Source organism: Vidua chalybeata, chromosome 1 (genome assembly GCF_026979565.1).
Source record: "Vidua chalybeata isolate OUT-0048 chromosome 1, bVidCha1 merged haplotype, whole genome shotgun sequence".
NCBI lineage: Eukaryota > Metazoa > Chordata > Aves > Passeriformes > Viduidae > Vidua > Vidua chalybeata.
In genome coordinates, this window is record NC_071530.1 from 71,045,366 (window position 1) to 71,072,376 (window position 27,011).

The following is a 27,011-nucleotide window of genomic DNA, read 5'->3' on the forward strand; positions in this document are numbered from 1 at the left end:
TTTGTGTTTTTTTTTTTTTTTTTTAATTGACTTCTCTTTCAGCAACATATAAAATCAGTTTCACAGTCTCTGTTTGTTTGTTCATTTACTGCTACTTAAGGATCTGCTAAAATTGTTTTGTAAGAACAGGAATGAAGTTGATCTGTGGGCGATTTAAAAATCAGATAGGGACATTGTAGGGTATGTAGATATATATTTCATGTCAAGTAGTATATATATGTTTCATATATATCAGGATATTTTTTTCATGTTGATACTGTTCCCCAGGTACTGTCTCTGCTACTAAGTATTTTCACTTTTAACAAAGGCTGTAACAAATCCTCAGTGAGGATCTTTGCATAGATGCCTATACTATGGGGTTGAAGATACATAAATAAGGAAACAAATCTTCCTATCCTCCTTTTCTCCTTTATTTCCTTTCTTCCCTTTCCCCCCTTTATTCCCTTTCTTCTCCTTTCCCAGACTGTATGATAATCAATTGCTTCTTCATACGAAGTTTGCAGATGTGTTTAACCTACTGTCAGTAATATTGTCAGGTCTCCCAGCCAAACTCCCAAGATGTAAGGAAATAATTTCAGACAATGTCAGACAAATGACACACAAAAGAAAACAACCTGGAAGAACAGATAAGTTCCTTGATAAAGCTCTGGAATGATTTTGCTGACTCATGATCTGTCCTTTATCTCATGACAGCTGGCATTTTTTGTGTAACTTACCTTTCGTTAAATAGGAGGTAGTTACCTTTTAGCCCTAGGCTCTGGAAGAAAAAGCCTTGAGAATGTGACAACTCGAAATTCACTAAAAATAAAGCCTGTCAAATTGATAGGTTGTTATTACTTGTTTTTTAATTCTTATTGCTGTGGTGGATTTTGAATATTCAAGCTAGTTTATTCTTTCAAACTTTTTCAGCAGGAGTTGAGCAAGCTTTTGTTTGAAAACTGAAGATATGTTTAAAAAAGCACTTTTTAAAATATGCATGTCTGCAGTGAAGACATGCATATTGAAGATATTTAGGACTGTATATTCAATATGAGTAGTTAAATGCAGAAGATGGCCCATAGTCCTAATTATGTTAGCACTCAATGTAGGAATAAACATACAATTTTTAGCATATTTTAAATGATTTAAACATAATTTTGGAATTAATGTTACTGAAAAAAAAGTTCGGTGTAGGCAGAGGGTGTTTTCCCAGGATCAGCTTCATTATGAAAGACTGTTTCTAAAGTCAAACTTGTTGGTTATTCATTTGCAAAGGTCACCTATCCCAGGCCTCTTTGGCAAGCTTGCCAATAAAGGTACTGTTATGAAACATGGTTGCAAGTTTCAGCTCCCCGTTCAAGGGAAGCTGAACTGAGGCTGCAGTCTATCTTTTACATAACTATCAAAGGTGATTTATTACTATTTTCAGCTGGATCCATCTCAGAAACCTGTGAAAGACAGGTTGGAAACGTTACCAAGCTGCTAAAATAGGGGGCCCTATTTCAACTTCAGTGCAGTGTTCCAGTCTGTGAAACACATGGCCATCTGTATTGGTTTGTTTTTCTCCTTATAAAGTTATCAAGAGAATTTGAGGAAAGTTAAATGTGCAGAAGCACTGGTTTATTCATATCTTTTGGATCTTCTTTCTGGCCAGTGGTTTCCTTGGACTGACTCTAATTCTCCATGGAATTTTACCATCACCGAGCACAGCCTGCACTGATTTGAGTCCCCCTGATTTAAGGCTGGTATAAATTGTGCAGTACCAGCATACCTTGTACCCAGAAAAGAATTTTGCACAGAAAGCTACTACCCAATCTAGACAATTCCATTTTGGGCAAGAAAGTAATGGGCTTTTCAACACCATTCAGCTTCAGGCTTCCTAATGTTTCAGCAAGGACAGTGGTGAAATGCCTGTGATTCCAGGTTGTTACAGGTGAACCATCGGTGTGTGCTTTCACAAGGTATAGCACACTAACTCATGAACGTGAGCAGCCTGCACACACAGCTCAGTTAATGCCAGGGCTTTGCTGTCAGAGGAAATGCCACCTAAATAAGACCAGTAGACAGAAGACCATTTAAGCGCATGCCCAAACCAGTCTCTGTTCTAGTTAGCAGTGAAGTACATCCTTAAGTATAAAGTACTGAAATATAAACACCTACACAAAGAAGAAAAGGCTTAGGCCACCTTAAACATCTGATGAAAGTTAATTGAAATCTGTTCTGAAATGAGGGCTGGCAGAAGGAATGTGGGTGTGGCTCAGGCACCAGGCCTGCCTGATATTAGTCATGTACATGATAATTATGTATGCAGCGAGCACCCAGGAATCAAACTGAGAGGTTTATTGGCTAGATTATTTCATAATCTCTATGCTTGGGCCAGAAGGAGGAGAAGAGCAACCTGCTGATCAAACCATATGGAAACCACCATGTGCACTGGAGGTTCTTCAGAGCAAAACACTCACCTGTATAGAGTCCAAGGTACTAGAGAGAAAGTACTGTCCTGACCTTTAAAATGTGCAGTTACAGTCACAAAGACCAAGGGATGCCAGCGTGAGCTGTAGAAGAGTCATGAGTCACTTGTGAGATTTGTGCTGCAGAAGGAACATGTTATCCCTTTGCTCTGCTGGTAGTGCCAGTCTCTTTCTGTCTTAAATGATCCATCTGCTGCTGCCCAAATTAGATACAGCTCTCACTGTCACTGTGCAAAGCCATTGCCGACAGTGCTCAGAGCGTGGTGTTCTACGTAGCTCAAACCTTGCTTGGTATCTCACCTGCAGATAGGGAACCCCCTCATGACAAGAATGGCTTATGCCCCACTGAAGCCCTCAGAAGAGGAATTGTAGCTGCAACTGCCAGAGACAAATATACAAAGTTGGGATCCTGTAAGTCTTTGCCAGGAAACACAGCTGAAGGGCAAAGGAGAGATCTTCCTCTGGGGTGGGAGTTGCTGTCATGAGCCTATGGATGAGCCTGGGTCTGTTGGAAAAATGACCACCCCAGCGGCACAGCTCAGTGCTACTGGAGGTGTGAGGTGGTTGTCTGCTACTTCTTGTTTGTCTTCAGCTCCACACCACTTTTTTTTCCTCAGGGCACACATCATCACTGTTAAAAAATCCTCAAGCCTCAGCACACCTCGGTACGCTGTTGCTGTTTGTTTGTACCCACTGCATGCATTAACCTGAAAACAGTGCAGGAGTGCTCACCAGAGGAGGTGTTACACACTGATATTCAGTTATGGTAAAGTAGGTTGTGAAAATAAGAAAAACCAAAGAAGCAACCTTCACTTTCCTCATGCTCTCTCCCACAATACATGTATTTATTTTGAGGTGCCCCTAGTTCAATTGTCCTTGAGAATTTTCCTGTTTGCTCTTTGGGGACGTCCAGTATTCAGTTTGCCTGTGAATCCCTGCTTGTAAAGCAGGAATTCTCCATTTGGCAACATCTTGGGAATAAAAGGAGTAATTGGAAATCTCTCCATGTGTAGGTGTTTCTTTCTGGAGGTGTTTCTGGCTTTCCACTTCTGAAGAATGAGTAGGTTGCCTCGAAATAATGACATTTACGGAAGCTCTTTAAGTCTGATCTGTATTTATTAGGACTATAGCATATAAGCAGGATGTCTTACAATCTGAAAACGAAAAACATCACAAAATTTACTCTGGAAAAAAAAGAAATAATTCACTGAATATCTGAGTGGATACCTCCTACAGAAATAAAAAAAGGAACCTCCATAAACTCTGGTTCCTACTGAAATTAATAGTCCCACTTTGGTGGCTTTTAATCCAAGGCATCAGGTTTGCTATTTAGTGTCAACATCTCAAATCCCAGGTAAAGCTGAAGTAGGGGACTGTGGCACAGAAAATATCTAAAGCATGTCTGGGCACTGAAGAGCAGCTTGGGTGCCTGCAATTACCAGTGCAGTGCCCTCAGCTCAGCCAGGCTTCAGCCTCACCCCCTGGGGCATCGCAGACTTCCACCACAAGGCCCTCCCCTGGCTGGGTGGTTTGGCTGTTTTGGTGGTGATGCTCAGGCTCAGGAGCAGCTGTATTTCTCTTCCATAAGGAAGAAGAGTGATTTCTAAGTGGAGAGTACAGACTATCTTCCATACTCATGAGGTGAGTGGGTGCTCACCTCATTCCCACTCTGGTTCAGCAAGGGCACTCCAGTGCATGCTTACCTTGAATTTGAATGTAAAAGTGGTTATACTTGTGATTTGTTTAGCAAAGAGAGGTGTTTAATGTGGCTGAAACTCAAAGCCTTACACTTTTTTTTTTTGTTCATCAGTTCAGGCTGTCATTAGTAATTGAAGACAAGGGAAGGGTCACAAATTACCCTATTCCATCCCTACCTCAAGGGATGTTTTAAACAGGATATAATTATGATCCACAATCATCTACAAACTCTTCAAATAATAGTTTAGTCATGCCTAGCTTTCTCTAGCATGTATTGAAAGAACAATCAGATTTTAAAAGAGGAATACTCTTTCCTTCCCAGAAATCTGAAGTATTGCAGGCTCTGAAGAACAAAAAGCCTACTTGAGGAATCATTGGCAATAGGCTGGGTTTTAATTATTAAATTTAAAAACTTTTCTGTCAAAAAACTTCTTAGCATCTTCTTCTCAATTGAGCAATTTCAAGATTTTTTTCTGCATGTATCCCATGTTTTCTTCTCTCTGGGTCATTTTATACACAGCTGCTCTTCTTTCTTAAATACTTGCCATTGGATATCAATGAGCTTCAAAAGTCTTTTGATGGGCTTTGAAATCCATTCCCTTAATAAATCTGTTCTTGGCCCAAATGATGCTTTCTTGCTGTGACTTGTGCCAAATCTCTTGGTCCCTCCTCTTCCAGCCATCCCTTCTGCTCTTGCAACACTGACCAAATGAGGTTGCTCAGTGTCTTTCCTGCAGAGGTCCTGATATTGCCCAATGCAAGGGAAGACTTCACGTGTAGAAATCAGACTGCCTCCAGGACAATGTGGACTACTGTGTTTGCCTCCAGTCCCCATTCAAGAACTTCCTTTTCTTCTATGCTATACTTCTGGATTCAGTTTTGGTGATAAACTCACCTGGTCATGATAGAGACTTCCTCTGTATTTGTGCAGTGGCCAAAGCATTGATCAAAACCTCTAGAAAATAATAAGATACATAATAAAATAGTGATTAAAAATCTTCTCTTCAGGACAAGTTGCTTTCTCTATCTTTAATATACCTGATGCACTTTGAAACACTGAAAGAATTGCAATCTGTAATGCTTTGAGTTTGCCGGAAGATGAGAAAGCCCTGATGATAAAAAGCTCAAATTGGAAAATGTTGTGAGCACACAGTCCACAATGTGGACTCTTATCTGTCTTGACAAACCTGCTTTATCACCTCCCAGAGAAAAGGTGGCAAAATCAGTTAAATCAAATGAATTACCATTGCAGCCTTTTGCAGGATCCTTAAAAAGGCACTCCAGCTCCTTGGGAAAAGATGCTCTGTGCATGCATTTTAAATAATTTCAAGAGTTTAATTTTTTACCAATTTAATTACTAATCAGTGTCAGAAGCCAGTTGCAACATAATTCTGCCCAATTCTTTCTCTACATTTCCTGTTTTAAAGAGTCTCTGGGGATTGCCCTTCCTCAGTCCTGAATGCTCTGTTTAAATACGTTAAAAAATAATCTTTGAAATGTGAAAATCTACCTTGGATGTGTAGTTTAAATCTGGCATCTAATGAATTCCAAGGAGTTCCCAGATCCCTCAACTCCTCTGAACACCACATTCTGACTAATTTAAAAATTCTACTGTCCTAGGAGCTCATGTTTTTTAAGCACTTAGAGAGCATAGTAACGAGCACAAGAGAAAAGCTGAAAGAATATTACAGAACCATGAATTTCAAACAGCAAGTGCCAAAAAACCTGAACGTTACTTTTGCTTTTAAATAAGCTTGTAACAATTAGAGAAACAAAGTAGTAATTGTTGAAACTGATTTGAGACATGCAGCTTAACAAGATGTTTCCTCTCAGTAGATCTCTGGAAATGCTTGGACTTCTTTTGCCATCTGCAAAAAGCTTTTCAAACATTGTTTACTTAACCTTCTCCTGGGAGACCAGTGGGAAATTAGTGCATTCTTTTTCAAGGTATAGATATTGAAACAAACATGGTTAAGCCTCATCATTTAGGAATTCAGTCCCAGTGGATGCAATCTCTTCAGCAATTCTGTCTTCAGAAGTGATGGCTGGAGGGAGCAATTGGAGAGGACAAGAATGGGGAAATTAGGAAGTTTCTAGCGGAAGGGATCTTTAATGGTGAACAGAGATTAAAGAAGAGTATGTGAACTGGAATTGTGCTGAGGAGTAGGAACAGTTACTTGGAAGTCCTGTAAAATGTTTGAGAGTTAAACTAAAATGGCAAAGGCCCCTTGGAGCAGTGGGAGGTGAAGCAGTGCCTCAGGGGAGCCTGCGTGCTCTGAAGGAAGCAAAGGGTGAGTTGCACAGCCTGCCTCGGGCTGTGGCACCAACCCTCCCTTGTGTCTTGTCTTCCTGTCTCCTGTCTGTGAAATGGACCCAATACTTGGGTAGATTTCCTCAGGCAGGAAAGCAGGAGGGCATTATGACAGAAGTGAGAAATGAATCTCCACCTCATTGCCTCTGGTTAGCCAAACACTGACCCACCACCACACAGCATTGCCACTGCCAGGCTGGCAGTGTTTTAACACTGTTTTAACAGTGTTTAACCCTGTCCAAGTTTTAACACTGTCAGTTCTCTTGTTTTGTCCTGGCCAAAAACATTGGTTTGCAATAGAAAGACCTGCAGGTTGAAAAACCTTGATAGCATATCTGAGGAACACATGCTTACCCTGCCATGCAACATCATCAGAATAGCAGTGGTTTACTTGTTGGCTGTAAGACCCAGAAGACAACATCTAATAGCTTGCTTCCCACTGCCTTGTCTCTCCTGTGGCCACCTCAAAGCTTTAGCCTGAGAAGGTTGGCAGAATTGGTCCACAGTGTGCAGTTAATTGCAGATTAAAACTCCTGCAGATCAGGAATGTTGCCAATGAGATAATGTGATAGGCCCCCAAGTAGACTGATTTATCCCTAAGAAGTATTTGCCTTTTAAATATCATCAGAACAGTCAGAACTTTTGACTTAAAAAAAAAAAAAAAAAAAAAAAGGAAGAAAGGAAAAAAAAAGCAAAGCTTTTGAAAATTATCCTGCATTTCATTCAGTCTGAATTAGTGAATGGTGTTAGAAAAGTATTGTTTTTCATAAACAATATTATTTGCAATAAATCCTATTTCAAACTGTGTCATTAGGGACACAGCAGAAGTAGGACAATTTGTTAGGAATTATTCCTAATACCTATTGCCCAGCCCTGTGGGCAACGTGAAGATCCATTTTACTGCACTGTAGCGATTTAAAAAGGATGGTAAAGTGAGATGAACATCCAACAAAATGAATTTGCATTGAAAAATGTTGTCTTGTCAAAGTTGAAATGATTTGTAGGGATGCATTGGTTGTGATGAATTTCTTGATGGTTTCTGAAATCTACAGCATTACCTTCTTACTGCTGACCAGGGCACAAACAGAAATAAACATTGGAATTTTTTTTAATCTTGCAATAAATGCCTCAACACAATTTTGTTCTGCTGCATAAAAATTGTTTTGAAACCTAATGCAGCTTGATAACACATTTCCAAATGGTGGGAGGGAATTCATGTCTAGAGGCTGGCTAGAAATTATTCTTGTGTCTTCTTAAGAGCCATTTACATGTCTATAAAGGTGCAGAATTATTGTATAAGTAAGACTTGGAACATGGGGAGTATAATCTCAAGCAGACCTTGCATATACACCCACAGAATAAGTATTGGGCACTGTTTGCTTTTATAGATGTGGCTTTCTGTGCCAAGAATCCCATAAAGATGACCAGCATAGGTCTCATCAAGGAACAGCTAATAAAATAAGAACAGTTGAAATAAATAGACCCTGCACCAATCTTTGTATCATCATTCTATGTGTCAGAACCCCTGTCTTTCTGCAAAGACCATGAAATTAGCCAATTCCAGATACTGTTTATTGTATAGGTATAATGGACACATCTGTTTTTGGGGGAAAATGCTGCCTTTTAGGCTCATGCTGTCTTTAGCATATGGAAAAGTCTTTCAAACTTCCAAATTACAGATCTCACCAAAGGGAAAAGTAGCTGACAGGAAAGCAGGTCGCATCACTTACAGAAGGCAATTACAGAGAACAGCTGGAAAAAGAAAAATGCAAAACAGCCAGGTGTTAGCCACACTGAGGGAGACAAAATGGAAAGGCTGTGAAGGAAAGTAAGGTCAAGAAGAAAGCATAGGATAAAAAAAAGTGCCAGTGATTTCCAGTGCTCAGTAGAGAAGCCTGAGCTCTGCTCCTGTAGCTGACCTGTTCACGTACCTCAACTGTATAAGGCTGCAGGACAAAAGTGTCTCCTGCTGGCATTTTTCTCTCTCTACTGCAAATTAGTTCAGGTAGTTGAGTGAGGAAAAAGTTACAAGATTTTTTTTTTCCCCCAACTTGGTAATTTCAGTTTTGTGTCTGTTGATTTTCTGGTTTGCTCTTTGAATTGTTCTCATCATGACACAAACATTGTGTCAGGGCAAAGCAAGTGTCTGGCTGGACCTGTGCTTGTTCCAGCTCTGACTTAGAGCAGCTTAAGCTGTCATGGAAATATACTCAAGATGTTTCCTAAGCACGGAGTGAAATCTGCCGGCTTGGTTCAGTGGTAGTTGCTTTAGAGCTATTGCTAGGTCTACACTTGGAATCTCTTCAAGGTCAAAACTTAGTATTTGGCAGAGACCACCAAACAGACATCCCAGACATAATAGTAATTAGCTATCGTGTCTGAGCTTACTTAAACTCACAGTTGATTTGGAAGAGGCCTTATCCCCCATTTCACATGCTCTGAACTATTCAATCTCTATTTTCAATATCCTTTTTATTTTGAAGGGTGATGGTACTTCAGCCACTTGTTGTATTGAAAACAAGAATTTTTGTACAGTGCTCTGGTGGCAGCAATGGTGGGTTTAATAATTTGCATGTCTAGTTTTGGTCAGGACTTTAGGTACCTGGCCACGTGTGGTGGTGATGCTGAGCTGAAGCACACAGCCCTGGTGCCAATTCAGGATTCCAGCAGAAGAGATGAGCAGTGCCCTCAGTAGCTGAGCCCAAGACACTTTGACTTTTCCCTCACCGGGGGCTCTCCCCAGAGTGCTGGGAGGAGCCAGAGCAGGAAAAGATGGTGGTGGTGGCATCATATGACACTGTATCATTCCTGTCTGATGGGGCAGAGCACTGACAGATCTGTGACATCTGGTGCATGCACAGATCTGGGAGGAGTGTGACTGCTTAGCACGACAGTTCATGGCCATTCTTTGTGGAGTTTGGGGAGACTGAAGGGACCTGGCAGGGCTTCTGATTCCAGTAAGGAGAAGATGGGAGATGTGGGGTGTGTGTGTGTGTGTGTGTGTGTGTGTTTGTATGTTAACTATTACCTGAAGCCTGAAGGAAAGGCAATTGATACACTTTTTTGTTAGTTGATTTCTACTTTTTCAGACAGTTTTTCTTTCTTTATGTGCTGCTGGGTGGAGTAATGTAGGAAAACCCTGAGTTATTCTCTGTAGTGGTGCTTTCTGCTGCTCTCCTTTCTATTTAACTCCATGAGGTTCTTTAATCTCTAAAGCTATTGAGAGAGAGGAAAGAAGCTTATCTTCCCAGTCTCGAGTGAAGGAAGGGAGGAGCTTATTTATTCCTCACTTTTGCTGGGGAGAGGGGAGAACTTCTTCCTATGCTAATTCATTGAAGATAATTTGGTTGGTATCAAGCCACAAACTTGGTAAGGTGTCACTCACATTGTGGGATGATCTCCTGAATTTGTAACTACACAGCTTTATAATAGCACGGGGTGTAGGTGTGGGTTTTCTTGAAATCAATACTTGATTGATGGCGGCCAGGTTACGCACAGAGTGCATTTTATTCGGGCTCCCTTTTTGGAGACATTCACATAAGAATGTATGTGCTAATGTACAGGTAAGTTATCCTGCTCTGTGAGAATTGTAAGACACAGATTTACTTGAACTGGATAAGTTATGAATGCTTATGAATTCCTAGGGGCATCCATTTCCTTTGGACTAGCACAGTTCAACTTATTACATGTTGTCTGACTGACCAGTTGTGTCTGCCAGCAGACAGGGAAGGGACAGCTTTGACACAGTAGTGCTGCAGTGGGACTGAGAGGAATGCTCACCTACGTGAGGGGCTGGTAGGAGAAATGGTCAGGAGGAAGTGACATGGATATGCATCAGAGTAAAGCATAAATTAACTGAACAATTGGGTAGAAGTAATGGATATATCTCACAGACATAAAAGGTGAAAAATTACAAAGGACTGAGGGGTGGGATGCTATCACAAGGTGACTTTGCCCCAATCAGTAGTTTTCACTCACATTTCAAGTGTGCAGTGTGAACACAAAATAGCTCCCACCACTCCCCTTTGCTGTTTTTACACTGTTTACTGACTGGTATAAACATAAGTGGTTACAAAAAATGCAGTGCTAATCCATTAGCAGCACCCAGAAAAAAAAGCATTTCATGTACCTGCAAATCTTCCATCACAAGATCTTACAGCAAGTTCCCAAGTGCAATATGGTAAAGCTCAGAACAGATGGGCTTTTTTGCCACCTCACATTGCAGGTAGAAGGTTGAGGTGATGAGAGATGTTAAGTACCTGGTTTAAGCTGCAGAGGCTTAAGCACAACTCAAACTAGTAACTCCCAGCTCTGACTTAGCTCAGCAAAATGAGAGCCCTCCTTTGCTGACATAATGGCTTGAAAGAGGAAGCAAGAAAAGAAAGCTGCTTTGACCATCTTTTATTCTTAGTTTAAAATTAGTGTGAGTAGATAATGGGAACATAAAGAAATTATTAATGAATGTGTGTATGGAGGGGAAGCAGTGAAACAAGGTAGACTAGGAAGAGGCAGTGGGATTAAATTGATGAGATGATTTTCTACTAGCTGTGACAATAAACTGCCCAACAAAAGCATAAAGGAAGCACATAATGGTGTGACTGGAATAGATAAACACATGGGCCATTTCTAATCCCGCTGCCCTAAATAATGAGAGTAACAAAAACTCAGCAGTGCAGATGTACAGAATTGACAAGCTGGTGGGGACTCGTTGCCTCCCAAGGCATCTAACACCACTTGCTCCTTAGGGAATTCCACCAGACAGCTCTGGGTTGCAGTGTCAGTCAGGGCATTGCTGCTTCACGGGTCTCTGCACAACAATTTGTCTCATGGCCAGGATGCACTCTCAGAAAAAGGCCCAGGCACTGACCTGTCTGGAGAAGTACATCACCAGGTTGTGCTGATGAGAAGATCCAGACTGGCCAACCAACTATTAAGAGAAATGAGTAGGGTTTTTCCTGCCTTTGAGAAAGAATCCTTGCCTGTCGCTTTCAATTAGCCAAATTTTAGCTGTCATTGTGTTTGCAGCTCATTAAATACCAGGAATCTGCTTCAAATAGTATGGGCAAATCAAAGAGACAGTCTTGATAAGATTCTTTCTTTTAACCAGAAAAAAATACGACTTCTTTTCTATCATGACACTTCACTGAATCAAGCCTTTGTTTCATCCAACCTCATTTTTCCCCTGCATTACACCTTTCTACAAATATCTAAGAACTTTAGTGGTGCTGTTCTTAGGAAAGAAAGAAAGAAATAAAGTAAGACCAATAGACAGACAGGCATGCTGACCTCTCTCATGCAGCCAGGATGTTTGAGTACTGCATAGCAGCTACCATAGAGGCTTTAGTTCAAATACAATGTTTAACAAAACACCTTTCCACCTTTCCATATTGGTCATATTTTTTCTTGCTTTGCTGTTTCTCTAAAGGAAATACAGATTCAAAGCTACTTAGATTAAAATAATTCACTGTAAAACACATGTTTATATACAAAAAGCACAGGAATAGTCTGTAAATAAAAGACTTCCCTGTTTGAATTCTGTATTAAAGTCTAACTCCAGCCATAACAACAGTTGGTAATAGATAAATTTCATCTACTCTTCCTCTTCTTAAATATTTTGTTATAGAAAGCCTTTGGAATATTAATCAAGGGTGTGGATCCCGTTGTACTCAGCACAAATGCAGAACAAAAGGATGGAGAGTTTACAGCACAGATATAAGGCCAGATGGAGAGGACAATAAATGGGCAAATATATGGAACCAATGAAATCATACTGATCTGTGTAAAATGTCCTGGTCTCAGCACCCTGGTGGCTTAGCCCTTTTCTTTTCTTTTATCAGCACCATAAAAAAGCAGGGTTCTGTAAGGTCGCTAGTGAAACCAGTTAATAAAAGCCTTGTGCACGCCTTCAGTAAACTCCATTAAAGCAGGAAAAGTGGTGTCAGAGAAAACCTGGTGTTGTTAATTTCCTTAGCTGTTCAGAAAGTGGAGACAGTGCAGGGTCATAGGAAGATCACCTCAAGGGGCTGTCCATTTTGGCAGGGACAGGGATGGTATTACTCGGAGCATGGGCACAGAAAAAGGCAGAAAGAAGGGAAAAAGGAGCCCAGAATCAAATTCAGGGAGGAAGGCCAAGTGGGAGCAGTTGGAAACATGGAAGACAGACAACATATGGCAATAATATCGCAGGGATGGAAACAAAATGCTGTGTTGTTTAATAGAGGGCAAAGAGCACAGAGGAGAGAGGTCAGGTGGGGCAGATACTGAATGGAAGCTCAACTCTTCCACTACATTTGAACCTAAAGCAAAGAAAGGCATACAAGAAGATGTGTGCAAGGACACTAATCATGGATGCTTCTACATTGCATAAGATCCTGGGAGCAATATAGCTACATCTATGTGGGATGCTCTCATCCCTGTATCTCTGATATTAAATACAAACATACTTGTTTACTCTCTCTTTCCCTTAGAAATACCAAGGCACCCTGGGGAAATACAGTTAAGCTTTTATAAAATCATCAGCATGCTGCTTGGTAATTTTATTCCCATCTAAGTCCTGCTATGTGGTTAAAGCTGGGCCACGTGCTTCCTGTTAAAGCAGAACACTGTGTCCCACCTTCAAAGACACACCACATCCAAGTCTCCACAAACTAATAGGTCTGAAGGGGCAGCAAATCTGAGACCTACATGACACTGGGCCACTTGTTTATCGGTCTTGCAAATGTGCAAATAAGATACATGCCTGTCAATAAAACACATTTCAATCTGATTTTCTCCAGTGAAGAAAAATAAGACACACAGAAAAAGAAATGTATTTTTGGTGCCTGAATGTCTATTGGTTCAGTTTCAAAATCTGCTTTTATTTATCCTCTGGTTTTCATTGATCTCTGGCAATAAACATGCCAGCTGAGAGAAGTTAGTTCTAACAGACAGTTTTTCTTCCCTCTGCCAGAAGTGATCTGGTTTCCTATGAGCCGTGTTTGGGAGTCTTCAGTCAAGTTGAAATATATCTCAATTCAGTGGATTATAACCAAATTAAATACAGCTTTGCTACAAAAGATTTATTCTTTTTTCAGGGTCTTCAAAATGAATTTTCATTCCTTTTCTCTCTAAAACACACAGGTTTATTGACAGCATGTGTCGTTGTCTGAAATCCAACACGTTTCTTACTGCACCTTATTATGAATCCCTTCTCTCATCTTTCTCGGCCAATGATCTCCCCACCTGCCTGCTCTCTCCTTTGTCTCCTGTTTCCAGACCCAAACCTTCCTCCATCACCCTGTTGGCATGGTCATCTTCATGTGCTCAGATTTACATGTCCCCAGCATGGGACAGAAACACTCTGAACACACCTGTGAGGCCCTTACCAGTGTCCCAGAAATGCCACAGTGGTTTTCAGCTGGACTTTGTGGCCTTCTAGGCCACCTCTGGTTTGCTGCTGCTGCTGAATACCTTTTCCTAGGATGCTTTTCCCAGTTTATTTCCTCCTGAGCCTACCTGTGTACATTTGGGTATTTTTTTCTGACAGAAAGCATCTCAGAGGCAGCTCTCAATCAACCTGAGGAGCTGAAAATCCCTTCTACATCATAAGAATAAATCCAGTAGGAAATTCCAAGGAGCAACCAATTTAAACGCTGTTTAATTAAGGAAAAGTGCTTCTCTTACCTTAGATTGATGCATCCATATACCCCAAACACACAGTCAGGGGTTGAAATGCCTTGATAGGGCATACAGAGCATGCCACATTTGCATTGTCAATACTGGCACTTTTCATGTGAAATAGTGGGAGCAGTGAGACTACTTAGTCACACTTCACTATTTGTATACCAATACTTCTGAGTTTTCACACAAGGACTTCTGAATTTCCCCTGTGACTAAGGCATGAAAAGCACAGGTACATGCCAGAGGAAATGCATGTCAAGAATATATTTGTACCTGTGCCTGCTCTGTTTGAGTGCTTTTCTTACCTGCAATGAAGCCTCCTAGCCCATTTAAACCAGGAGGGCTACACATTCATGGTTCAAACAGCCCAGCATATAAAACAAGGGGTGACTTGAACTTCGATTAAGCTTTGGTGAAACAGGAGTTTCTTGAAAGTAATTAACTATGCCTTAATCTTTACCTCATTGGAGCCAGTATCTTGAACCACAAAGGTGATAAGAACTTGTAGAGAAGTGATTATTTTTGAAGCTCTGTTGCCATTTGTCTGGTTGGTTAATATTATTCGTAGCATAAAACAAATTTATTTCACTTGGTAATGGTGAAACGATGCATCTATAAATAATGCTCAACACCTTATGTAAAAATATTTAACACTGAAAAAAAAAAAAAGCATGAAATTTTATCTTTCCTGAAACTCAACCTCCTGTCACTACAGAAATTCAATTTCTGACAGAAACATTGTGGTGAAGACCCAGCAAGCAAAGCAGTACAACTGTAATTAACAGGTTAGGGAAACCTTCCTATGACACCTTTTCACTTTTAAGTGGGAAACACTTTCTACTCAGAACTAAACTGTCTGCTTCTGGAAATTTAACACCAGCAACCCAAATATCCTTTGATGGGGTCTAATGGGGCTTTTTGTATGCAAATTCCCACAGCTCGAGTAAGAAAGTGAAAGTGATTGACAGTACATGCAGCCTGGTGCATTGAGTATCCTGTGTCTCTGGGTCACGTCAGATCCCAAAGTTCTGGCAGAGCCAGGCGTGCAAAGGGCTCCCTCACCTCTTGGCCAGCGAGGCCAATGACCAGGATACCCCAGTCCCGGCCTCATGGTGAGCAGTAGAAGGGCTGCTGCTCACAAGGAGGAGGAGGAGGAGGAGGACATGGGACCAGACGGCGGTTGTTTAGCTTGGCCGTCCTCACCTTCCACGGCAGCCAATCTCGCTGCCAGCATCCAGTCGTTCCCACAGTAAGCTGGTCTTAGGCTGGGATGCTTGCATTCAGTTATTAATTTGGATGTAGCTGAAGTTTTCCTGAGGAGCTCGAGCCACGGCACGGGAAGCACATATTTCAGCTTTCAGCCGGGGCCAGAGTGAAGCAAGATTTCTCTGGCAGGAGGAGCAAGGCAGTGGTTTTGCCTCAGGCCTGTCTGTTGACTGGATGGTGGGGACTGGTGGCAAGGGGAGGTGGGCTCTTCACAGAAACCCACAGGAATCTCCTCGTGGAAAGCCTTTGGCTGCCTAAGACACTGGGCTTGGGCCAGGTGCCCTGGAAGTTAAAACAGCTACTTAACAGTTTCATAGCCTTCTTTATGTTCATTTGTAAAGCACCTTGCAAGAGTGCTTTGTGAGAATCCCCTCCACAGATAACAGAAGCGGGCAGATGTGTCTAAAAGCACCTGGCAAATTAATGACAAAAATGTAAAGATAAGCAGAGGCCTCTCATTCACAGGCCATGCTTGGGAGAAAAAAAAAATACATGAAAGGTAACAAAAGCACAAAAGCACATCTGTCTGTAAAATCGTTTTCATAGGATCACTGAGCTGTGACTGCAGCTGATATTGTTTAAGTCTGTGAGCAGACACCAACTTTGCCACGAGTTCTCCTGCCCTGGGGAACCACATCAAAAAGAGTCATTTGGGCAGAAGGGAAGATGGCTTAGATGCTGAGAACCTGACTTCATTTCTTATTTCAGGGTGACATAATCCTTCAGAGGTCTGTATCAGTTAGATCACAACTTGTTAATGATGTAGTAAGTCACCATATCTCCCATTTTGTCTAAGAGATGTAGAAATCTTAGTGCTCTGCTTTATTGTTCCTTGAAGAAAAACAAGAATATTTTGATCTGTTTCAAAAATAGAGTATCAAACCCACTATTTTTTATAAAAAATAAGGAGTAGACATGTCCTTGCTCAAAGCCGCTTAACACACAGCACGTACCACACACACAGAGCAAAAAAACTCCACAAAATAATGCAGTGGCCAAACGAATGCAAACATCAGCAATGGCTCTGAGGGAAATATGTGTCAAAATCACCCCTAGAAAAAGAGTCTGTGGCTGCTTTGCTCTTTTTATTACCAGAGAAGACTTCGGTGGCAGTAGAGTTGTATAGTTGCCCTGTGGTACTGCCTCATGTTGTTAATTCACGAGCGGAGATACCTCACTGCTCAACCTAATGCACCCTTGCAGCAGCAGAAGCACTCTTGCAGAGCCGAAGGGATAACTTCGTTAGCTCAGCCAGTAGAGGGAACTGCTAATCAGCACTAATTGCTCACACAGGCCTAACAGATATCCTACCAAGTTCACGAAATACTCAGTCAATCATTGCACTTCACACTTTCTATGCTGTGTCTGACTGCAGATGACCCGGCAGATTCCAGCACCGCGATCTCCCTCTGAAACTCGCCTCCAGGCCTTCATTTCCCTCACTTTGACCTCATGGCTTTCTCCCGGAAGGAGGGTGAACTCTCAAGCAGTTTTGGCACAATGGCATTTCTGTCTCTTTCTGGTCAATTGAGCGCTCAGATAAATTAAAATCCTGCCTGAAATACATTAATTCTTTTCCCCGCTCACATGTCCTCTCATTCTACCCTAGCTCTGCTCCTGTCCCAGATATTTTCTGCCAAGCAGCAGCTGTACAAATCGAGGGTTAAATCAGGTAGCTCGTATTTAGCCTCAACTTAGCAAAGGTAGAGGCCCACACTGACTGGCTTCACAACTAGGCTGTGATCTTGTACCACAGTGCCAGAGCCACAACGCCACAGCCAGCGCCTGGGCAGGTACCGCTCCTCCAGAGTCCCCCTTGTAATTCCTTGCAGCTTTCCACAGAGGAAACACACACATAAGGTGCAAACCACTCTTTGCTTAATAACAGTTACTTCAAAAGCTCTGTGGCTATCAACAGCTAGTCAAGGTATGGCTTGGTTACATCCTCTTCCCTGCCTCACCCCAGGCTGAGCCAGTGTGCTTTGTATCTTCCAACATGAAGTACTTCCCAGTGATATCAATTTGCTTCCAAGAGGGCAAACAAAAGCAATCCCTTATGCCATTTGTTATAGCAGTCCAACTTGCTTTATTTAGTGCTCATCCTGGTGTTTTATTTCTCCAAACTGGATAAAATAAAAGGTGCTGGCAATGCCTCCTCCCTGCCAACAGCTATAGCTCCCATTCCTGTAGGAGCAACCCCACCAGCACAGCTGCACAAGATAGAGTGGGAAATGAAAAATCTTATATCAAACATAAGCACTCCAAAGGGGATCCACTGGATTGAGAACAAAGAATGCATGCAGCAAAAACCTCATTAAGGAACTTCTGATGATCTTGTATCTTGGAGGACATTGAGCATTGAGAGAAGCCAAAGGCAGCTCTCTTTTATACCCATCACCTGTGGGCCACCAACATCCTTTTCATGGCCAGCAAGCAGCTGGAGCACAGCCTGTGTCAACCACACTTCTGTTGCAAAGGCCATATGGCACCTCCCTGACACCTCATTTCCTGCACCCTAAACATCCCAGGGAAAGGCTTGGGTAGCTGAAGACCTGGCCTGCTGCATTCACATAAAATCAGCAGGGGAGTCTCATTTGCAGGAATACAATGAATTAAACTGGATGAGGTCCAGGACTCAAGTTACACTAATTATGGGTTTAAAATTAATGTAACACTAAACACCTGCTTCCTTCCAGCCTGACAAAGATGCCTTTAGAAGGGTGTTATGTCCAATTTCTGCTTTTACAACCTTGAGAGGAAGGTGCTTTTACCATGTGAAATTAATTGCTTAGGTGCCCTCCCTGGACTGTCACATGGAAATCTGAGCTTTTGAAAAAAACAGGGAGTGAAAAGACAACAGCTGTAAGATGAAACCCATGATAGAATAAAGGCAGCACCTTACTGAATTAATTTTACTTTTTCCTGTAATACATCCCTGGTTGGCATCCCTGCTTAACCCTTCCTTTTCCATTGCAATTTATTTTTGAAAAACCTCAAAACTTTTCCAGTCTGGATTATTTTTTTCTCATGTTTAAACAATACTAGTTAAGATACACAAAAAGCTGTACAAGCTCAGGACTGACAAACCTCGCCCGGCCTACCCCCATCTCACACTCTCCAAGGAAGTCTGTCTCTCTCTTTTCTGGGATACCTGTGTGGCACAGAGCCATCCTCCTCCTCCAGTACTCTTTGTCCAAGCTGGCTGTCACCAGCTAAGCAGCAGCCCTGCCTGTGCCTGCAGCTTGGGAACACAAGCAAAGCCACACATACAGCATTGCAGCTGGAGGAAAATTCTTTAGGGGACCACATGCTCCAAAAGGGTTTCTGGGAACACCTTTGACTGCAGTCTGGTGATACACTACCTTTGCTTGCATTGTGTGGCAAAGTGCATGTTCCTTCCTCTCCTAACTGGCCTGGCCTGCAAGTCCCTCTCCATCTATCTCATGGCCTTTTTGGAAGGGGCATGGAGGGGAGACATAACCATTCCTGCTCACCAATCTTTAAAAGTTCTGTAACTTGTGCACAGCCATCGGGAAGTCAACTTGTGTTGGGACTGGCTCACAGCTTGTAAATATTACTCACCCAGAGCAGTTATCCTAGAACAGGCATGCACTGCCATTCTTATGTCTTGCAGCACCTTGTGCTTCCTGCATTTTCAGTGCTGTATTTCTAATGCCCCATGTGCTGTACTGCACCTGAAGGAAGATTCATTCCAGAATCCGACTCTTTGGGCAACATGGAACAGCTGCAACTTTATAAAGGAAAATAATTATATGTAAGAAACAATTCACTCTTTTCTAGCTCAGTGAGGTCCTTAGTAAGGTGGGAACAGGGATCAGCCACTTAGTGTTTTGAGTTTGACCAACTTGGTGTGAAAACAGCACCACTGTTGATGTCTTAGAAGCCACTGGTTCTCCATGGGGCAGCACTTAGAAATCAGAAACCACCTGCCAAGCGCCTTGCAAACATTTTATTATTAAAAAAAACCCAAACAGTAATGAGATAAATCCTCCTCATTCTGTGAGTAGATTTTTCCCAAACTGAATTAAATCTGGTCATTGCTTCCAGGTCTGCACTAACTCTAAATACCCCTTGCTCTCCCAATGCCACATTTTCAATATGTTGTGAGCCCAGAAATATGTCCTTGATAGAAAAGTCAAGCAGTCCAATGACCATCAGTCCTGGGGGAAGGGGAGTGGGAAATCACTCCCTTCTATCCCAGACACTGGGATGTCTACAGCTCCAAACAGCTGCAGTAGAAAGGTGGGAACAGGCCAGCAGTTTTGATCAGAGGAAGTAGCAAATTTCAGAGCCAAGAAGGAAAGAGCCCTGAGTGGCTTAACTCAGGCAAAATAGTTGAACCGTTTAATTTTTGTACTTGTTGATGCTATTTCAGTGCCTCCGTCTGTAACATCTGGTTGCCTTAGATACATGAGGTAACTACGGCAACTAGTTATTACAGGGAGAGGGATAAGAAATAGATCAACATTACTGAATTTGGCAGGCTCTAAAATAGCTTTTCTGTAAAGCAGAGGCAGGTGCAGAGGGTACAACAGCACCATGGGGCAATGAAAGGCAAAGGTGGCCACAGCAGGACAACACCCTGGCATTAGGCTGCTTAAGAATCGGGATGCATTCTCTTTAGATCTCCTTGCAGCAGGATTACTGGCCAGAGTACCAAAATACTTGGGATACTCAAGGGGGTTGCCCAGTATTTGTATTGGAGCTATCTTCACTCTAAGTCATCCCATCCCTACCACCCTACACTCCCCAAACCTCTCCTCCTCAAAAACAAAGAAGGTGTTGGGAAGTACTAGTTGTTCTCCATGGATTTCTAACTAAAGGTGGGATATATGAGGTGAAAATCTGTACTGACCAGAATCACTGTGAGCCTGAACACATGTCCTAATATCAACACTTTAATGGCACAACTGACACCATGCCTGGGTGATGTAATGTAATGTAGTGCACAAAACAGATCATAAAATGATGCACAGTTCTCATTAAAGGATCATTTTAGTGCTTTTCAGAGTAATTAATTAATCTGTTGGAAGGTGAGCAGCTTTCAGGCTGGATTGTCTTCCCTCCAGAAAGTCATTAAAGTGCACTGAAACACCCCAGTGACCTCCTTGCTCCAGACAGTAGGGAGGAGTGGGTGTTCCCAGATTTGAAAGTGAACCATCCAAGACTGCCAGAAAGACATGTTTGTGCCCGAAATGTCTGTCTGACTTTTTTTTTTTTTTTTTTTTTTTTTCCTTGGCTTGCAGGAAAAGCTGTGTTAATAAATCCTGAATAAAGGATTGCCTGAAAAGCTGGATCTGTGTGCTGTCTGAATATCTTTCACCAGGATTATTCCCGCACAGAAATTTTCCCTACATACCTAGGACAAAGCCTTCATTTCATATTTGACTCAAAACTACAGACATTTACAGAAAGAAGCCAGCACCACTGTTTCATCTGATGCATTTCATTAAAAATATCTCTAAGATCAGGGTGTTACAATAGCCAACCAGCCCCAGTTCTGCAAATGAAAAGCATCATGCACTAATCCTGGCAACACTATATTCCAGACCACAAAGGGTGCTGCCTTATAATATTGTTTACATATGAAATCCGAGTGTCTAAAACAGAAAGTCCCCACCTTTTCACCTCAGCAGGCTGTTCGAGGGAAGTCTGCACAGAGTTTTGCTTCCCTTAGGATGTTTTCCTCATTAAACAGGCTAGTTGGTAACTAACGTAAGTTTGTATTTTTCCCAGCAGATTGCCCTCTTGGAATTCTTTGCTATCTATCTTCAGAGATGAGAACTGGCTGGATGAACAGAAATGAGATTCAGTCTCGGTAAATGTAAAGTAATACAAGCCAGAGGAGTAGTGAGAGCATTTTCAAGCACCGTAAGGGCTCTAAAATAACTACCTCAATTTCATAAAGCGACCCAGGTGGCAATGCATAGCTCAGTGAAAGTCATTACTTACCATGCAATCAAAAATGTTGACAATATATGAGAAGGCTTAAAGAATGAGCTGCAAGTTAAAAAAAAAAAAAAAAAAGTTTTAAGACCATCTCAAATGACTGAGAAATGACTGATCACCAGGCACCGGGCAGACTGTGGTATAATATTGTGTATTTACTGATTAAAATATTTCAGGAAAAGTACCACAAGAGTTCATAAAGAATAGGAAATATGAAATCTTTCCAATTAAAGAGCAATCTGAAGGAGTGAGACTATATTCTTTAGGAAGCAGATTCTTTAGGAGGGGGCTTGAGAGCAAGCATGGGGAATGAGGAATGATCTGGAGATATCAAGATCCTCTCCTTTCCCTTCTCTGTAATAAAAAGACAGGATATTCAGCAAATTAGAAGCTGGGAAGTTCAGAATATCAAGAAGGAAACACTTTTACACAGTCCATACATTTTGAAATGCTGTGGAAATTGCTGTGAAAGCAGTATAGGAGGTTACTGCCTGGAAATTCTTTCCTATTTTGTACCTGCACTGCAGACACTGGAAGGACCATGTGCTGGCTCTCTTGTCACCCCCGCCCCATCACCAGCTGAAACCTTAGCCTGAGAGAAACCTGAATGAAAATGGCCACGTAGCAAGATGTATGAGGTCTGGCAGCTGGGAGCTGGGGCACACGCTCCACTCCACTTCATTATGGGACTGAAAGCCAGCAACAGAGAGGCTGTAACAAGTATGTGATGAAACAGAGCTGCAGCTGCTGGCTCAGCAAATATAGGTCAGAGCTACAAAACCTTAATCTACGGAGGAAGTGTGAATGTCAAAAACATAATCAGATTCAAGCAGGATTACAAGTTGTGTGGGTAACCAGAGCCCTAGGAGTTCACCCAAATTAACTGATAGAGAATTTATCTCTTTCCGCATAGATGCAAATGGGACTAAGCAAGCAAGACCTTCTGAAAACACAGTGACCTTTTCTGAAACTTTAGAAAAATTGCAAACTTTTTCCACCCAGCAAGCAACATAGTTCCAGGACCTTTCAACAGCTGTGTTGCAAGGTCACCTCTGCAGTGCGCTGTTCAGACACTGTTACCTGGGGGGTGTTTGAAATGGGAGGGCAAGTAGAGGAATGGGGTCACAACACCATAGCTCAGCATAGAGGAGCAGGTAATTGTTTTGGGGGACACAATCCACCAGAATACTGGGGCATCACTGTGTGCTAAACAGGGGTGTATGTATCTTAAGCAGTGAGCATCAACGTGTGTTAAATAGAAAACACAGAAGCAATCTAATGTCAGACAAAAATTACTCAGAAGTCAAATAGCTTTTTACCTGTGGAGAAGTTCCCTTTTGGTAAGTCAAACCCATCTTTAGAGCTTTATTCCCTGTGAAACTGTTGGAGGTGATTGCCTCATCGTCACCAAATTGCCTGTTAATATTGCAGCCACTGAGGCAGTTGCAGAGGACTGGCAAGGGCAGGTTTTCTGATGTGGGCAGGAGGAGTAGAAGGGCTGGTAGCAAAGCAGGTGCTTGGGGGAGGAGCAAAAATGTCAGGTGAGGAAACTTTATGACTTCTACTTAGAAAGTAAAATACAGGCTTCAATTTTGTGAGGCCTTTCCAAGAGCATTTCTCTCCACATGTGCCATTATTTATGTGTGGGCCAGTCACACAAGCAGTGCTTCTAGGGGCAGGACCCCTAATGATTCCAATGGGAAAATCATATTTGGGCTGCTTGCAGAATCCAGGAGTCCTATGTTGCACATAACATCTTACTTTGACAACCTTAGAGGGCATAAACTGCTCTAATCAGACATCCCTTTTGGGAGGGAAAAGAGACCGTTCAAGTCTTTCTCACTGTCAGTCTGAACAGGGACATTGATTCTTTTCTGTGTAGCAGAACCACAATTACTCAATTTGTAGCCACTGGAGCTTATGGCAAAAACTATTGAGAAAAGAAGCCAAGATTTTCACAGCTGACTTGAAAACTAGAATGAGGACAGGCAGAAGAAGACCTAAGTCTACTCAAAATGGAGTGAACAAAGTCCACCCATCCTTAAGCCCTCTCAAGTAGCAGGGTGAAGTAAGGCTATAACCCCAAGATTAGGCTCTTCTTTATAGTGCCATACAGAGTGGTTTGAACTCTACCCACCTTTGGTCATTGCCTGATATTCAGGACATTAAGCCCTGCTTAAGTTACAAAGGCAGAAAAGCAGCCTGGGCTTTATGTGATGGGACCTGTGTTTTATAGGACTGGATTATTGAGACTGGTTTGAAGACAAAGAAACCAAGCAGACTCCTCCATGGCCACTAAGATTCTGAGGCTCGCCAGCCTCCTGTGAGACAGCAAATGCTTCACCTCAGGTGAGTCAGGTAGTGGGAAAAGATGTTCAGCCAGAAAATCTTTCTGGCACTTTTGTCTTTAAATCTGTATGCATATAACTTTGGGGAAAACAGAGGAAAAAGTTCTTTCAGAATTAATGCTTTTTCTTTAGAGTTGTATACCATGTATTTTCTATATACTATTAATATTACTTATCAGTATTGCAATACAACATTAACTCTTTAACCAACCATGCAATGCCTCTGCTATGTTAAAAGCAAACCCAAATATATTTGTGTTGTTTTTGATAAAGTCTGAATCTGCTCACAAATATTCTACTATTTTTAAACAGTGTGTGATTGCTATTAGTGCAATGAAAGATTATCAGGATATTATTAGGCTACCAATATTTGCTTTAAAAATGTAACTTTTTGTAGTAGCTGTGCTACATTTCCAAGCTTTTTTTTTTTACTTTTTTTTTTTTTGCTGCAATATGTAGTCCTTGTTCATAAATTTACAATCCTATATTAATGTTTTCCTTTTTAGTATATATATCTATGCTCTTCTCATGTAAGCCAGATTTTAGCCATACATCATGTTCTACAGAAATGGCAATGGGATAAAAACCACACAGATGTATTTCATCTTTAAAACCCTAAGTGTCATCATTCAGACTCAAAAGTGCAGAGGTTATAGTAGTTACAAAAGGAATAATTTTCTTTGTGCTGAGTTCATTAATGCAATTCTTACTTCAGGAAAGTAGGCCTGGGTTAGACTCAGCAGGAAAACGAAATACTTCCATATAGTAGTTTTCAATAGAATAAATTTTAAGGGATCTTTTTCTCTATTAAGAAAGGGATGGTTTTTTTTTCAGACTTTCTACTCTCAAAGGCAGCTCAGAATTGAGAAGACTTCTAGGAAATGATTTCAAATGGAGGCAACTCTTGTCCCAGTACAACAAGAGTCAGATAAGAAAGCTTTAACTCTAGTATAAAACAGACTTTGACTTCAAAGGTTTAATTTCTAGCTGGCACGGGACCAAAAAACCCAATAATTTCCTCTTTAGATTATGTTTTCTGCTAATTGAATGTCTGTTCTTGTAAAGCATGCTAGTGAGTGGCACACAGTGCTGGCTGCAGCCCAGCTTGCTGAGCTCCTGAGTTTATCCATTTGGTAAAATACATAATTATGTGCATTGTGTGCATGGAGCCCAAGGTCCCACTGACTTTGTCAGCTGATAAGATCTCATTTTAAGACCATCAGCATCTGTTCCTAAGTTATTATTCCTCCCATTCAGATTTAAGTTATGTTATTTGTTGTGGCTGTTTATCCCTGTTGGCTAAGGATTTCAAAGCAGCTTCAGGGATTTAGATAATTTTTCCATTTTGACTCCATATTTACATTTCCTTGAAGAACCCCGGTCACCCTATTTATAGACTTTTGTTAAGCTCCGTGACAGCAATCCTGTGGGCTTTACATTTCACTTAAGGATTGGTCAATGGGTGACACAGGCTAAAATATGTATTTGAAGAGCACAGGAACAGTATATTCTCTTTCTATATAGTGGCCTGAAAATGAGAATACAGACCTGAACCGTGGCAGCAGTGATCTAATTTAGACAGCAGGAAGAATTATTTAGCCACAGAGGAAGTGACAAATAGGACTATGTTGCCACAGGATGCTGCAGTGTTTCCATCTTCAAAAGCAGTGTGGCCAGCAGGTCAAGGCAGGTGATTCTATCCCTCTACTCCACCCTGGTGAGACCTCTCCTGGAGTGGGGCATACATCTCTCAGGTCCTCAACAGGAGTGAAGGATGTTGATCTGTTGGAATGAATCCAGAGGAGGCCACCAAGATGATCAGAGGGCTGGAGCACCTTTCCTATGAGGAAAGGCTGAGAGAGTTTGGGTTATTCAGCCTGGAAAAGAGAAGGTTTTGGGGTTGTGGCCTTCCAGTATCTAAGGGAGTTTACAAGAAAGATGGAGAGGGACTTTTTACAATAGCATGTAGTGCCAGGATAAGGGAGAATGGATTTAAACAGAGTAGTTTCAGTTAAATAATAGGAAAAAATTCTTCATGGTGAGGGTGGTGAGACACTGGAACAGGTCTTAGATGCCCCATCTCTAAAGTATCCCCAGGCCAGGTGGATGAGCCTCCGAGCAACCTGGTCTAGTGGAAAGTGTCCCTGTCCATGGCAGAGGGGCCGAAACTAAATGACCTTTAAGGGCCCTTCCAACCCAAGCTATTCTCTGGCTCTATGACTTTTAAGGGTAGGTTATATGGTATTTTACGTATAGCCATGTCTCCTTTCAGGCTGGCTCTTGTGGCTCTGCAGTTTCATACAGGCCGCAGGCAAAGTGCTGCCAGGGCGTGAGGCCAGGCCAGGGCTGCTGAGGGCACCGAGGGCAGGGATGGCCTGCCAGGAGCTCCGCTGGCTGCACCTCGCTTCGCTGGCCTTGTGACAGCAAGCAAGCTCCCCTTCCTGGCTGCTGGGAGAAGCCGTGCCCGGGGCAAACAGCAGCCTCTGGAGACAGGGGCTGGCGGCGAACCGCGCCTCCCCTCGGCCCCGCTCCGGCCGCCGCCTCCTCCTGCTCCTCCTGAGGGCACGGCTGCCCTGCGGCGCCACCGCGCGGCCCCGCGGGACACGGCGGGACCGGGCTGGCACGGCTCCCGAGGGACCGCCCGGGAGAGCCCGGCCCTGCCCTGCCCTGCCCTGCCCTGCCCTGCCCTGCCCGGCCCTGCCCTGCCCGGCCCTGCCCTGCCCTGCCCGGCCCTGCCTTGCCCTGCCTTGCTCTGCCCTGCCCTGCCCTGCCCTGCCCTGCCCTGCCCGGCCCTGCCCTGCCCTGCCCGGCCCTGCCCGGCCCTGCCCTGCCCTGCCCTGCCCGGCCCTGCCCGGCCCTGCCCTGCCCGGCCCTGCCCGGCCCGGCCCTGCCCTGCCCTGCCCTGCCCTGCCCTGCCCTTGCCTGGCCTGCACACAGCGCTGGGCGCAGGCTGACACACAGACACACACACAGACACAGCCCCAGAACACACCCAGACACGCCCAGACACACACACAGATACACACATACAGACACACAGACACACACAGACACAGACACACACACAGACACACACGCCCACGGCTGCTAAAGGTGTCACATGCGCCTACCCGACAGCAAAAAGCGATCTGCCTTATTTTTCCATGCAGCACTGTCAGGTTAAAAGCATCTGCTCCGATCTCGCGCTCAAGTTATCACACACATGACACAGATTCTCTTCAGGAGAGCCAGCATCCACAAAGGCATTCTTCATGCACGCTGGTGGCATGGGACACACACCACACTGGGAATTCTAAGTTTCCATTTTGA

At 42.7% G+C, this 27,011-nt stretch overlaps 1 long non-coding RNA gene across 1 annotated transcript; it reads right to left on the minus strand.

Annotated features, from left to right (window-relative positions):
* Nucleotides 1–3,507: 3,507 nt before the first annotated feature.
* Nucleotides 3,508–26,209, minus strand: LOC128791581 (uncharacterized). Its single transcript, XR_008432081.1, has 4 exons — nt 25,251–26,209; nt 21,026–21,193; nt 18,967–19,135; nt 3,508–5,103 (listed from the first exon to the last, which is right to left on the minus strand). It is a non-coding gene; the product is annotated as an uncharacterized LOC128791581 (long non-coding RNA).
* Nucleotides 26,210–27,011: the final 802 nt, after the last annotated feature.